The 13,968-nt window shown below is 38.5% G+C and overlaps 1 protein-coding gene and 1 long non-coding RNA gene across 2 annotated transcripts in view; one reads left to right on the top strand and one right to left on the bottom strand.

The window, feature by feature from the left end:
* The window catches only part of slc45a4a (solute carrier family 45 member 4a), a 67,127-nt gene that overhangs the window by 33,885 nt on the left and 19,274 nt on the right, over nucleotides 1–13,968 (top strand). The gene's annotated exons all lie outside the window — the stretch shown is intronic.
* Nucleotides 2,610–3,121, bottom strand: LOC142368155 (uncharacterized). Its single transcript, XR_012767274.1, has 2 exons — nucleotides 2,968–3,121; nucleotides 2,610–2,817 (listed from the first exon to the last, which is right to left on the bottom strand). It is a non-coding gene; the product is annotated as an uncharacterized LOC142368155 (long non-coding RNA).

Raw genomic sequence — 13,968 nt, forward strand, 5'->3', positions numbered from 1 at the left:
AATGCTGGTGTTATTTTAAGTGCTTTTAATGCTCAATATATTGTTTAAAATCATGTAGATTTTCTAATGTAATGTACTGAGGGAGACATCTCAGCCTTTTTACCAGGAAAAGAGGTCATTATCCTCATAATTTGTGATCTAACTGTAACAAAGCCGCTTTATTCTTCATTCTCTTGGTTTGTACCCTCATTTGATGTAAATATGTCACACTTAACGCTCTCTAGCCAGTTTCTGACTGTGTTTCAGAGCATGTAGTGTTCAGTGGGTCGTTAAAAGTTATTTCTCAGAAAACGTGCCCTCCGTGACTGAAAATCAGGCCGTGGCAGCACAGAAAATGAGTCAGTGGTAAAACTGCAGGCCAAACAGTGAGGTCATCTTCACATCTGTGCAGTGATTTTTGACACAGTCATAGTGTTAATATGAATTTACATTCTCATTAATTCATTGCTCTAGGTATATTTCAGAGTTAACTGATGTCTGACGAAGCAAATAATTGCATTTACTTGAATTTTTTTTTATCTCAAGGCAAAGTAGATGTGTGTTGTTGCACATATTCAGTAAATGTCGGTGTCTTAAATCCTCTTAAAGCTGTAAAACCTGGATTTTAATCTCAAATATTTCCCAATCAAAAAACTAGAAGGGCAAGAAAGTTTAATCACAATTATAATAAAAGTTTAAGGCTTAAACTTCATCAGGATTGTTTGATTGGATTTTTTCAGGGTCTTTAAGCTGCGCACAAAAAGTTGAAGGTCTAATTAGAAAGATTTTATTCTCTACTGTGGCTTTGACTTTTCTTTTTTTTTCTTATTGTTGTCCAGATATATTTTACTGAAAGTCACCCTCAGTTGGAATACTACCTCGTGACTTAATGCAGCCAAAAGTGAGATAAGCGCAAAGGAGACATTGAGACGAAGGTGCAAATGGGATTAAGTTGGATGATAAAGTGAAAAAGAAGCGAGGGAGTTTATAGGAAGAAAAAGGAGAGAGGGAAAGGATTGTTCCTCCCCTGCTTATTCCGAAAGGAACGAGGAGGAGGAGAGGCAAACATTGTGCCGTGTTGATCTTTTAGGTTACGAGCGTGGCCCATTACATAACAAGCTTTCTCAGAACCGAGCTCAAAGTGACCCAGAGAAAGCTCTTAAAGGGTAATTTAGCAGGAAGGAAGCCGATGGGAAAAACTGAAAGTCTTTTTTCCGTGTTGATGTTGGAATTATCTATGAAAGGTTTGCCCATATGTCAAAGAAGGGATGTTATCACACGCAGGAGTTAAGTACTGGCACACACCAGACGCTACTCCAGAATGAAAAGACTGAACTCAGATTTCATTTGATTTTTTTACGACTGCAGAGATTAGATTTCAGTGAGATTGACTGACTGACAGTCATGTTCAACACCTAATCATTGCTGAGATGAAGACTACACAAATCTTCATCTAATTAAGTCATCGGACACACTTTTGAGCCTTTTAAAGTTCAACTCTCATAACATTTCAACTTCGCCTCGATGCAAATAAATTTTTTTTTTTTTCATTTTGTGTTGCGTAAGCTTGGAAATGTCTGCCTATTTCCAGATAAATGTGAAACAATTGGACATATTTGAACAGCACAGGCAGATTATTTTACCTGCTTAAAGAAAGATTTTAATAATACAAATAAAATAAAAAAGTTTTTCTTGCATTGCAGGTTGTATTTAGAGCAAAGTGCATGGGTCTCAGGAGCAGAGCGTGTATGGGTGACATAAGATATGTTTTTTTTTCACCAGAAGAGTTCATAATCTGTTTATTTGCCTCTGTGACCTTGTTTTGGATGCAGTTTTTGCCATCAGTGTGGTAACCAAAACACGGCCGGCCTGGCAGTCTTGCGACATTGTGAGCCTTCTTTAGAAAGCTTTCTTGGGTTTACTTAAGGAGATTACTACAATCCAGCAGGAAATGCCCCTTCTATTTAACAGCGTTGTATGGATGAATGGTTGCACCCATTATATTAGCATATTCACTCTAACCTCATTGGATTTCACCATATAGCTTTGATGTTTGCCTACCAAAGATACTTTATTCTGTCATGGTGCCATTCAGCTTTCTTAGGGTTAACCTCAACAAATTTGCTACATTTAAACTGTTATTTCAGCTTGAGATTATTTCTCCCCCACATGTCCATTTAGGAAACATTTGCATGGTTATGCTAGAGCCCCTTGAAGACTGACAGTTGGTTGTGAAGGGTGACATTGCCACTACTTACATTACCAGAGTTGGCAGATCTCTTTTGTGAGACAGGCCCCCTGCATGGCTCTGGTTTCACATGTACAAGGGTATCTAAATTATATCTGGTTTCATATTTGTTCTTAGTCCGTGGCCATGCTACTGAATGTAGAACCCCAATCCAATTTATTGCAATGCAAATCAACTTGATCTTGCGTTGTTTATACTTGCATGCCAGGTAATCTAATCCACCGAGTGATCCCATCATGTTAGCTGGTCTAATCTAGCAGATGACCTTGCGGACAGTGTAATGCTAGGTTATATAAATGACTGGCTTGATGTCATAGTGACTAATCACCATAATCTGACCACATCATTCATGGAACACAGTAGATGGAGGACAGAGAAGGTGGACAGAAGGAGTAAGTTTTATTTTTGTTTGTGGCAGGTGAGATAAACGGGTTTCTGTATAAAGGAGGATGCAGCATCGTAGGAAAGAGAAACATTTCTTTGAAGGAAGTGAGGAACGGGAGCCTCTGACGGTGTGAATTGTGTCCATGTCAGGCTATGAGTCCCTTTTTAACCATAATCTTGTGTCCCCATTTATCTTCTGCCTGTCTCTACAAAGAAAGAGACAGATCAACACCTCACTCAGTCAGTTATTTAAAGCCTTCTATTTATATCACCTGCAGCAGTCACTGCAGAAACTTCATTTATCATAGCTTTCACTGTACACAAACGAATACGAACGGGTTCTTTTCTGATCTCACCTGAGTTGCATGGCAGTGGTTATCGGAGTATCCTTGATGCAGTGAAAACAAAAACAAAAGCTGACTGATACCAGGGGTTCCCATACTGTGGCCTTTGCACCACGAGGGGGGTTGTACCATGAGCACAGGATACATTCATGGGTTGCTGTTTGTGTTTTTGTGACACTGAGTCAGCAAATACTTTAGCCTTAAGACAAAGCCATGTTCTGTGTGCTCATATGGATGCGCGTGTTTTTCCATGCAGCAGGTATGTGTGTGTGTGTGTGTTATTAATGTAAGATATGTGAGGAATGCCGAACTGGATATGACTGTGTATGTGTGTCTATTTGTTTGTCAGCACATTGTTCCCTCCAGTCCCTCACCTCGCTCCCCGGGGAGGTGAAGTCATCAAAAACAAATGAGCTCTCAGGTGACGAGGAACAAAAAAGCATAACGAGGAAGCAAATTCTTTGTTTCAGGTCAGGCAGCAAAATATTGTTTTTCACTGTGTTGATTCCATAAAGCACCTGTTTAAATTGGTAGTTCATCAGAAACACTGTGTAAAACACAAAATGTGTTTAATGTAAACAGAAATCAGAATAAGCTGCAACCCTTAGCACTCCCATTAAAAATCATTTTAAAATGAGATGAAAATCTAAAAAAATGATCTTAATCGAGTATTTGGAGGGGTAGTTTGACTGTTCAGAAAATATCATCTTACATTTTAATGAAGACGGTTAGATTAAATATGATATGATGAAATAATCAAAACGGTACTCAAATGATCTGTCAGATGTGCGTGTGTAGGTCGGTCATTATGGTTATCAAGCACCCAAATGTTTTGTTTAACAAGATGCATGTGACCTCCAGAGGGTCCAGTATGCAAATTGATCAGATGTAAACACGACACTCACTTCCCCTGCAGCCTACCAAAGCATCACAACATGCAGCTTCACAACTCGACAGTGATACCAACACAAGGCTAATTCAAGCTGCATTCTCCCTCTAGCCTCTTTTTTAACTTGTGTTATTTTATTTATTGTGTTATTTAATGTGTTGTAAAGTGTCCTTGAGCGTTGAGAAAGGCGCTTTAAATGTATTATTATTATTATTATTATTATTATTATTATTATGGGACATAAAGCTGCTCCTGAATACATTCGTTCTCCGTACTCAAGCAGGTTGAATATGCAGCTTCCCGACACACATGCCTGAAAATGCAAGATGAGAGCAATGAACATCTGAGTATTCTTAACCCATAGTTAAATACTGAGCAAAATATATTTATGTGCACGATGATTTTTATCTACAAACCAGAAAATCTGGGTTTTTGGACAGGAGTCTTGAAGCAAACTGCTTTTTTTTTTTTTTTTTTTTTTATAAACTGACATCTGTGTATATTTTGTAATACACAGAGTAACGAGGACTGTAGTAAACTACAGCCAGAAGTGATAAAAGTGACCAGAAAATCTATAAAACCTTGTTGGATGACAAACACATGCAGCACTAACAGCAGTCAACAAGCACATCAGTAATGGTTGGCCTCAGGGTAATTGTGTGTGTGTGTGAGTGTGTGTGTGTGTGTGAAAAGAGAATAGAAAAACATTGGCTGTCTCTTTCAGTAACACGCTTTGATTGAATATTAATGAGAAGACAGACGGGTGAATACCGACAGACTGATCTCATGCTCTCATCTACGCTGATAAAATGGTGAAAGTGGCAGTCATTTAGGTTCTAAAGCTGTTAATAGTGTCAACTCAACCAGTCTGTTTGGGTGTGGTGACTAAAGTGGCAGGATTACTGTCAGAAACATTTATTCTTCTCTTAAAGCTCCAAGTGCCTCATTTCTTAGAAAAGTAAAGGCAATGTTCACGGAGTGTTTGATATTACTCCCAAACTTTTGTTTCCCCCTTTCGACATCATCTGAAATTCAGCTTGTTGACTCCAATCAGCCTATTAGCAAATTGGACTACCGACTTCTGCCAACAGCAGTGGCTGAAATTCATCTGGTCCTCATCTGTATCCTGTTTGTGTTGTATTTACTTTGTCCTTAAACTGACAAGATTTATCTACAATTAACGCAATTAACTTTGTCATATAATTAAATAAACATAACACTTGTTTACCAATCGTAACGTCTCACACGGATGATCTGATACTGACAGCTACAACTCCGGGACGAAAGATGGATCTATTTGACCTGTTTGGCCTGGCAGCTTTACTCTCAGTCCCAAGCTGATGTCCGCTGTCCAGCGTAAAAATAATGAAGCAGCCAAAAATATCTCATGCTTATCAGTAATTGATGTCCAGCACAGCCTGCGGTGTGCAGCGTAATGCCATCCTCTTCATGTTATCGTAGTAACAGCCTGGAGGTCGTGGTTACTGGAGTGATATCTGAGTGAATTGTAGCCTTCCGCACACCGAGTATAAACGCACCACTAGTGGCGATGGCAAAGGATTTGACTGACTTTCAAAAGCGGGTCTTACCGCTTTTGAAACGTTTTTTGGTCCAGAAACTGTATTTTAGGAGAATTTGGAACTAAAACAAATCTGTCATTTCACTAGTGAGATTTTTATTTTTATTTTTTATTTATTTATTTATTTTTTCTTAAATCTGACCTTTTTTACCTCAGCTTAATCAAAACAGTTACTGAGAGCATTATCTGCAAAGGCTAAAACCCTGTTTTGCTTTTTTTTTTTTTTTTTTTTTTTTTAGATTTGTTGTTAGTAAGTAAATTGGATCAACCCCAAAGGCTCTTTTCTTTTTTTTGCCAATTCTCTATCTCACCTGCAATATCCATGAAACTCAGCTTGGTAGTATCTGCACAATCTCGCTACCAGACAGACGGCATTCGTCACTGAAAACATGCCGCCGACTTGGCAGAAGAGTCCACATTTAGCGAGCTAATGAAAGTGATCTGAAAATTCTCCAGTGCAACTCTACCATACCTAATGCAACAGAAATGAGACATCTATTTTTAGTCTTACTAGTATCAGACAGCCTCTTCAGAGAATGTGCAAAGCTTGGCAGCCGCAGAACGGGTGGAAAAGGTTAACGCTGCATGTTGTTCAGTGTAAGATCTTACAAGATTTATCATGTCACAGTTTTCCCGTGTGGCTGGTGGTCAATACCCCGTCTGATCAATTGAAATATTACTTTAACTTGCTCCAGTCATTTACCAACAGCATGTTTTAGATTTGAATATTTTCAGCCAAACTTCCAAATTTCTGATATCTGAGATCGATATCACTGAAATGCCTTCTTATAATGAGGTTTGCCTACCGTATTTGTGGTTACATAACACCACCAACTGATCACTGTTGATTGGCTTTATTGATCTCTTCTCATGGTAGGTTTGGAGCTGCCTGTGAGTAATAGGTCAATCCCAGCTGGAAACCAACCTCCTTGCTATTAATGCATTTTAAAAATTACAGAAGAAATGTATCTGGACATTTGAAACCCTTCCTTCTAGGTGTAAATTGCCCCCTCTGTTTCTCTGTCTCAGTGGGAGGCAGCTAGTTTACTGCAGTGCTGTTACATAACTCTGCTGACTGGAAGCAGCTGTGTGTGTGTGTGTGTGTGTGTGTGTGTGTGTGTGTGTGTGTGTGTGTGTGTGTGTGTGTGTGTGTGTGTGCTAACATGCAGGCTTCATGCAATTTAAATGTCACCTTTTGCAGAGAGAGTTGATGGTGAGGGGATTTAGCCCCTTCTCACAGTGACGGTTACACTCACAGAGGATACTGTCAGCCCTTTTCTAGGTTAAATGAGCTGAGTGGATGACTCTTAAAGCATTTTCCATCTGGTATTAAGCAGATTTGTTTGTGTGCAAAAAAAAAATGTAACTCATACTCATCTTTCAGGTGCAGTTACTTTGGATTTTCTTTGCCATTATTGTTCTTTCAGCGTAGCTTCAGTCAGCATTGTTTCATTCAACTTGCTGCTTTGTTAATCATGACCTTGACTGTGCAGCTTTCATACCTTGAGTTTTCATTTGTTTGAGTGTGTCTGACTACAAGAGACTGTGTGTACCCGTTGTGTGATTAATGTTCTCACCATCTCTTGCTGCCGGGAAGTGCCATGACTCACTCCTTTTCTCTCTTCCTATCTCACATCTTTCTTCTGTTTTCCCACTTTACAAACCATGTAATCATAAATGCTAGCTGAAGTTGCTTTTAGCAAATGGTTCAAGCTGGTAGGTTTTTTTTCATTTTTATTTTCCATTATCTCAGCAGTGTTTAGGTCACTGAGTTTTACTGATATGTGCAGGATGGTCGAGGTTGAGTTGGAAGCTGTTTGCTCAACATTAACAGCCGATAAAATGTTTGTGCCCTCCATGAACTTGATGTAATGTATAATAGTTTTATAGCTTTGATTCATGGTGAATTAACCTTTTTTAATTTATTCTGCATAGATCAACAGAAATAAATGTATAAATTAAAATGATCCACTAATGAGGAAAAAAACAACAAAGAACCCCGATGTGGTGTGTGGTGATCTGTTAATGTGACTGCTTTTAGTGCTGACTCATTTTGTGTTGAGTGGTGCATTAAGGTCTGTCCTTTTAAGACTGCTGCAGTGATTTATTACTGAAAAATAAGAGATTTCTCTTTCAAACATGATGCAGATTCATGGAAAGCTGAAAGACAAACAATATTAATCGATGTGAGGTTTTCTGTAAGTGGACTTTTCTGTTTGACTGTAGGGAAAGTAAGGTCCACACAAAGATTCACTAAATGCTTCTTATAAAACTAGAAGAAAGGAAAGCTGCTCCCACCCCACTCAAACAACATGTAACTCCTTTTTGTAATCTCCGGTGGCCTGATCTAACCCTGCCCACCATACAGTGTCAGCTCTGCTGAAATTCAAAATTAAAGAAAACATTAGGAAAGACATTTCATTGTCTTTTTAAGGCCAGACAATGACATATACAGGTTGAGTAGTGCAGGACGGATCATAAAAAAACACTTAAACATCAAATTGATTTCATAGGGACTTTAATCTTTCATATAAACTGTTGTGAAGCCCTATAGAAGCTATGCACTGCAAAGAGAAAGCTAACATGTAGCATTATTGTAAATTTAGAGATAGCGCTTACTTGTACTTGGCAGCCCTGGAGGAAAACCGGGCCTTCTTCTCTTCTAATGCACCAGTATAAGTATGCAGAGTTTCCTAGCACAGTGTGTCTGTTAAATAGCTTAGTGAGATAAGCTTGTGAATGCTGTTTTTCAGGATTTCACCTAGTGCACTTTGTACCCGGAGGCGATCACGCAAAGGTGCATTTTCAACCCATTTAATGGTTCATAGAAAATGCTGTAATGCTTGTATAACAGATTAAGACTTAACCTCTCTGTTTTTGAAATGGCAGCGGTAAGTGTTAGGATCAAATCCATCTCTGCTGTATTTTCTCACAGACTCTCAGGTGAACATGGAAGTGGATGTGATTTTAAATATTACATGATCTGCAACATCTGCAGCCTGCAATGTTATCTGTCAGGATTAATCAATGTAATTTATTATATCATGTATTACAGATGAGACCAGTGATTTTTATTTTTTTTTATGAATATAAGTTGTTGCAGTTATTCATGTTAGTAGTTTGTTATTAGAATTGACCCATTTTGATGCATCTATACTTGCTAACCAACAAACTCAAGTAAAATTTAAATCTGAATGGGTTGTATTTTATAAACTTCCAAAATTCTTAGGTTTCAGCGTTAAAGTTGTTTCCTTAAATTACATTAAACAATCTCTGTGAGACAAAAGTCTTATTAATTAACTTAAGTAGAACTTAATTTAGTTCATATACTTTATTAATATAGTATAAAACTAATATTTTTTAAGTATTTTCAGAACTTAAGTTTTTATTTATTTATTTATTTATTTATTATTATTTTTTGAAGTCCACCTATGTTAGATCTGAAATGATGACTAACAATGGGTAAATGATTTAACATGGTTCTGTATTTATTATTGCACCGCTGCTTTATCAAATCACCTCTAAATAACCTAATTATTGAGCTCATAAGGAGGGCATTTGTCAGCTTAACTTTGTACTGAACTGAACTTGTGAATGAACATGAAAATGAGGCACTCATAAGCAGTTTTGATGACTGATGCAAAGCACAAAGTATTTTTCAGATAAGAATTGCAGATCGGAGGGAAAAGGTGAAACGCCTCTATAGGTGAAAACAAAAATGCATTTTGAAGCTGAATTTGACCTCCTATTGTAAAGCAATCCTGTTTCTCCAGTCTGCAATCTTTCTGCCCTGCACTTAATTTAACTGTTTAGGCATGGCTTTAATGATGGATATGCCCAGAAATATTGATAATCATTGTCTTTATGTGCGTTTTAAAATGAGTGGGGAGAAAAACTCTGCTGCCCTCATTTCTGTCATCAAATCTACAACCAGACGTTTATCAATAGTAAAGAGTTCATCAATATTTTAACATCTAAATCTGCCATCATAGTCTATTTACCGCAATCCCCATTTCTTTCCTTTCTTGCTCCCTCTCTGAATACAACATCTGACTCAGTTCTCATATTTTGTTTATTCAAAAACACCTGCTTCCTCCTTTCCTTTCCTTCTGCTCGCTTTCTCTCATTCTCTCAATTTCGCCCTCCTTCCTTCCTGCCCACTTTCTCCCTTCACGACCTTTGCCCCACTCTTACTTTCACACCGTTTCTCTGGCTCTTTTCGGGACGTTTGTCATTTTCCTTGTGGTTTTCTCACGCCTGCTCAGGATATGAAAGGATTGTTTTGTGTTAATGGGAGAATGAGAAGGGGAGGGATGGCAGCAGAGGCAGAAAAAGTGAAAACAAGAGACAGAGATTGATGTTTTTTTTTTTTTTTAAGTCGTAGGAAAGATACGGATTGTTTTATTTTAGTTTGGAGCTTTGTTTTCCGAAGAGAAGACGGCACACTTGCAGTCAATGGTCTGTAATGTGCCTTTTTATTGCCTTGAGAGGTGAGATGCTGTTGAAGACACCGAGATGGGTGAGAGGGTTTAGAAAAAGGATACATCACTCATAAGCTTTTAAACTGAAACTTTTACCAGAATATAACTTGATGTGTTTTCAAATAAAGTCCAAATCAGTGTGTTCACACCATCGGCTGTATGTACACGGACAACACAACAGCTCGTCTGAAATGGAGCCAAAATTATTTACATAAGTGGCGATGAGCTGATGATGTAACTTGCAACCAAAGTCTGTGCAGTAATGACAGGGGGTGGATATTAGGGTTAGGTCTCCTGCCTGCAAATGGCATGTGTTACCCACGCCAAGGAGGTTATGTGGCTGTTTCGAAATTTTGTTTATCGGCAAGATTACTTGCTGATGTTATTGGAGGTGGGGCATGCTCCATCTTGGAAGTGATTTTCTTCTGATGTTCTGCTGGGTCCAGAAACTTTTCATTTAGCCTCAGCAGAGGTATTCAGTCTCTGACTGCTTTTGCTTTGTTAGTTGTTGTATCATAACATCATCAACTCAAAAACAGGAGGCAGGGAGCCTCATTGTCATTCTGCTCATACTGTGGACGAAACACAGCAGTTTCAACTGTGTAGTTCTTATGCCTCACGTCCTGTGTGCTCAAGCCAGATGCCCCTCCAGCTGTGAGAATACGTATCCAGCAGAGAGTGAACGGCACGTGTGAACTGCAACTGTGAGAAAGTCCTGACAAAATTCTCCATATATTCTCTAGAATTTTTCCAATTTTAATGTGTGAAAACAAATCATAACCCCACCACCACATTCAAGCAGGTTAGTCTCGGTAAACCTTAAACTGAATCCGACTGAAAACAGATGGAAATGTGATATGCTGCACATTTAACCGGCAGTCTTTCAGAGATAATAGACAGCTGTCACTGGTAATTAAGTGGACATCATATGTTTAAGTTGTAATTATCCCAGCTGTCTTCGTATGAGCCACGCTGCTTTCAATTCATTCTTCAGTTCCAGGTCTGGTTTACTTCTTTATGTTTGTTTTTTACTCATTTAAAGAGAGAGCTGTCATAGATGTTGTAATAAAGGTATACAGCATCATTTTTTCATTTTCATTCTTCTGTAGCAGCAAATTACATTTTATTCATTTAATTGTTTTAACCATTTTGGAGAAAAAAAATTCCTTGTATTTTGCATCCAAGTGTCAGACTTTCTATGAAGGTTTTTCAATTTTTTCATTTGGATATTGGCTGCTTTTTAAGTTCTTTTCAATCCAGTCATTGTACCTGATCATTTTCAGAAGGATGACATTTTGTTAACAGTGAGCTATGAACCATTCTAACGAAAAAAGGCACTCATTCAAGGTCAACTTGGGAAAGAACCAATTTTAAATTGCATCTTTAGGGACTTTCTTTCGAGCAACACATAATTTGTTCCCATTACTTCAGTTTAATCTTTGAAAAATGTCAAAGTTAACACAGTTGGACAGACAAAATAGCATCTGTTTTTTCACCAACAATGTGATTTGCAAAGAGCTATTAGCTGAAAACGTGTGCGCAAACTGGACAAAAGAAGACATGGCGGGCCTTAAAAAAACACTATCGACAGCAGATGAACAGTATCTAAAAGTGATGTCCTTAAGAATTAGAAAATAACTGGATTTGTCTAATGTTCACCGAAGCCTCATCAGAAATGGTCTCCCTGGAAGAGTGGCTGTCAAGAAACCATTCTTAAGGAAGGGAAAATGGGAAGAAAAGATGAAGGAATGCCAAATGACACATGAACTGAATCGAAAAGCAGTGGCAACAAATCAGAAAATCATGAAGGGATGAATCCTCCCCAGAGCCCCGACCACAACCTTATTGAAGCAATGTGGGATCAGCTTGACTGAGAATGGAACAAAAGGTAGCCGACATCCAAAGAAGAGCTTTGAAATGTCCTTCAAGAAGCCTGGAGAACTATTCCTGAAGACAATTTAAAGAAATTACAGCGAAACTTGTCTAAGAGAGTTCAGAATATGTTGAAGATGGTATGGTGGTCATACTAAATATACCAAGCTCGTTAGAATTGCAAAAACCTTTTTGCTTTAAATACTTTATTTCACATTTATGTTTGCGTTTCAATGAATTGCTGCACCGGTTTCTCATTTTCCAGGCAATGTATAAAGAAATGAGGAGGGCCTCAAGGTTTTTTACAGTACTGTAGCTTCAGGGAACAAGGTCATATTGTACAAATGTAAAAAACGAGCAGAACTGTATGAAAATGTGCACCGGCTTATGGACCTGTAGTACTAATATGAACTGAGCTTATGCCTCTTGTCAAAGAAAAGGGTTTTTAAAGTCCTTTTTTCATGTTAAAGTAATTCAGTTAAAGATGTTGTTTTTTCGTTTTGATCCTGTGAGGGAATATGTTTAAATACACTGATAATGCAGTACGAGCCCCTCCTCTCTCCTCCCAGGTTAATTTGTGGTGTATACTCCATAAGGTGGAGGTCAGAAAACAACTGGATACACAAAAAAACATGTCAGTGCTGAAAAGACCTGGAGAAAGGCATATAAGACCTGCGCAGATGCTGTGATGAATGGGCATTTTGTACTGGAGCTCCATTATTTTTGTTGCATGTGCGAAGGAAATGTGGAAGGTAATTGATGATAGATTGAGCAGATTGTAATTTTTTCCTTCCCACGATCAATCAGCACCGCTCACCAGCCGTGTGACAGCCTGAATATGAACTCTCTGTTGCTCTCTCCCTCCGTCCGGCTCTCCCCCCTCTCTGTCCTCCATGCTTCCTCCTCCTCGCACCTTATCCCCGTGCTCTCTGTCCTCCCCGTTTGAATCGTTTGATGTTAATCCTTTCTCACACTCCTTCTCTCCATGTTTCCTCCCTCCTCTCTCACTTGCTGCTCTCATTTCTTTTTCTCTCTTTCTTAAATACTTCCTGCGTTTTGACTCTCTCACTATTGTTCCCTGTGTATGTGTGTGGTTGCACATACAGTACCAGGAGTGTGTGGGAACTGTGTTTCAGATGTGTGTGGGAACAGAGACGTATCTTTATTTACTACGTTTTGTCTGTGTTTTTGGTATTGTCTGTGTTTGTGTGTGTGTATATGGGAACTGTTTACTAAAAACTGTTTTCCTGTTTTCATGTTGACAAACCTTCAGACAGGAGCCGATTCTTATCTGCTACTTTGTCTCGCTTTTTATGGTTGCACAACATAGCTTTTGTCTATGAACTTTTTTTTGTATATGTGTTTATGTTGTTAGGTGTGTGAATGTGTGAAAGATGGAGACAGAAAGAACGGACTGAAATGTGTATAAAAAAGATGTAAACAAAGTCTGAAAAAGCCCCACAATGGGAAGCACTTTGTGAATGACACAGCCATATAAGGAGACAGGAAGTGAAGGTGATGGAGTCTCCGTGGTGACAGAGTTCCCAAGACCTGGTCACCACGGCAACAGGGGTTAAGCCTGGTTTATTAAAAGCTCAAGAGAAAGGCGGAGGTCAACATTTGTACTGGACAAAAGGAACATGGCCTGTATTATCTTGAGGGCAAATGTAACACTTTTGCGTGACTCTGTCTGAGAGCCAGGTCACTCACGGGTCCTGCTAGCTGTAGGTATTCATCTCAGGCTGTCTCTTAAACTACTCAGAAGTGTCGCAAACAAGGAAATGTCTCTGCAAATGTGCAAACGTTACACAGCAAGACTCCACATGCCACAGAAGCCAGCTTCTTTGAGTAAGCGAGACGCCACAAATACACCAAACACAAAATGTTAATAAGTGATCATTATGAAAAGCAATAGCTTATCATTTTACAAAAACAAAGTTTACCGGTTCCATTTTCACAGTCGGACAAAACCAACTATTGTCTCTGGTTAGCATTTTATTGCTGTTTGAGGTCGAATTTTTTTTAATGGCACTATCATTTATTTTGTCAAGAAAGTTATTAGTAGATTAATTAATCATTATCTTTAGTAGGCCTGTCATAAACTTCACTTAACCACTTATTTGGGTTATTCATGCAGAATGATTTCACCTATAATGACTTGTATGAAAGTCTGACTCGCCAGATGTTGACTG

This window comes from Odontesthes bonariensis, chromosome 18 (genome assembly GCF_027942865.1).
Source record: "Odontesthes bonariensis isolate fOdoBon6 chromosome 18, fOdoBon6.hap1, whole genome shotgun sequence".
Classification (NCBI taxonomy): Eukaryota; Metazoa; Chordata; class Actinopteri; order Atheriniformes; family Atherinopsidae; genus Odontesthes; species Odontesthes bonariensis.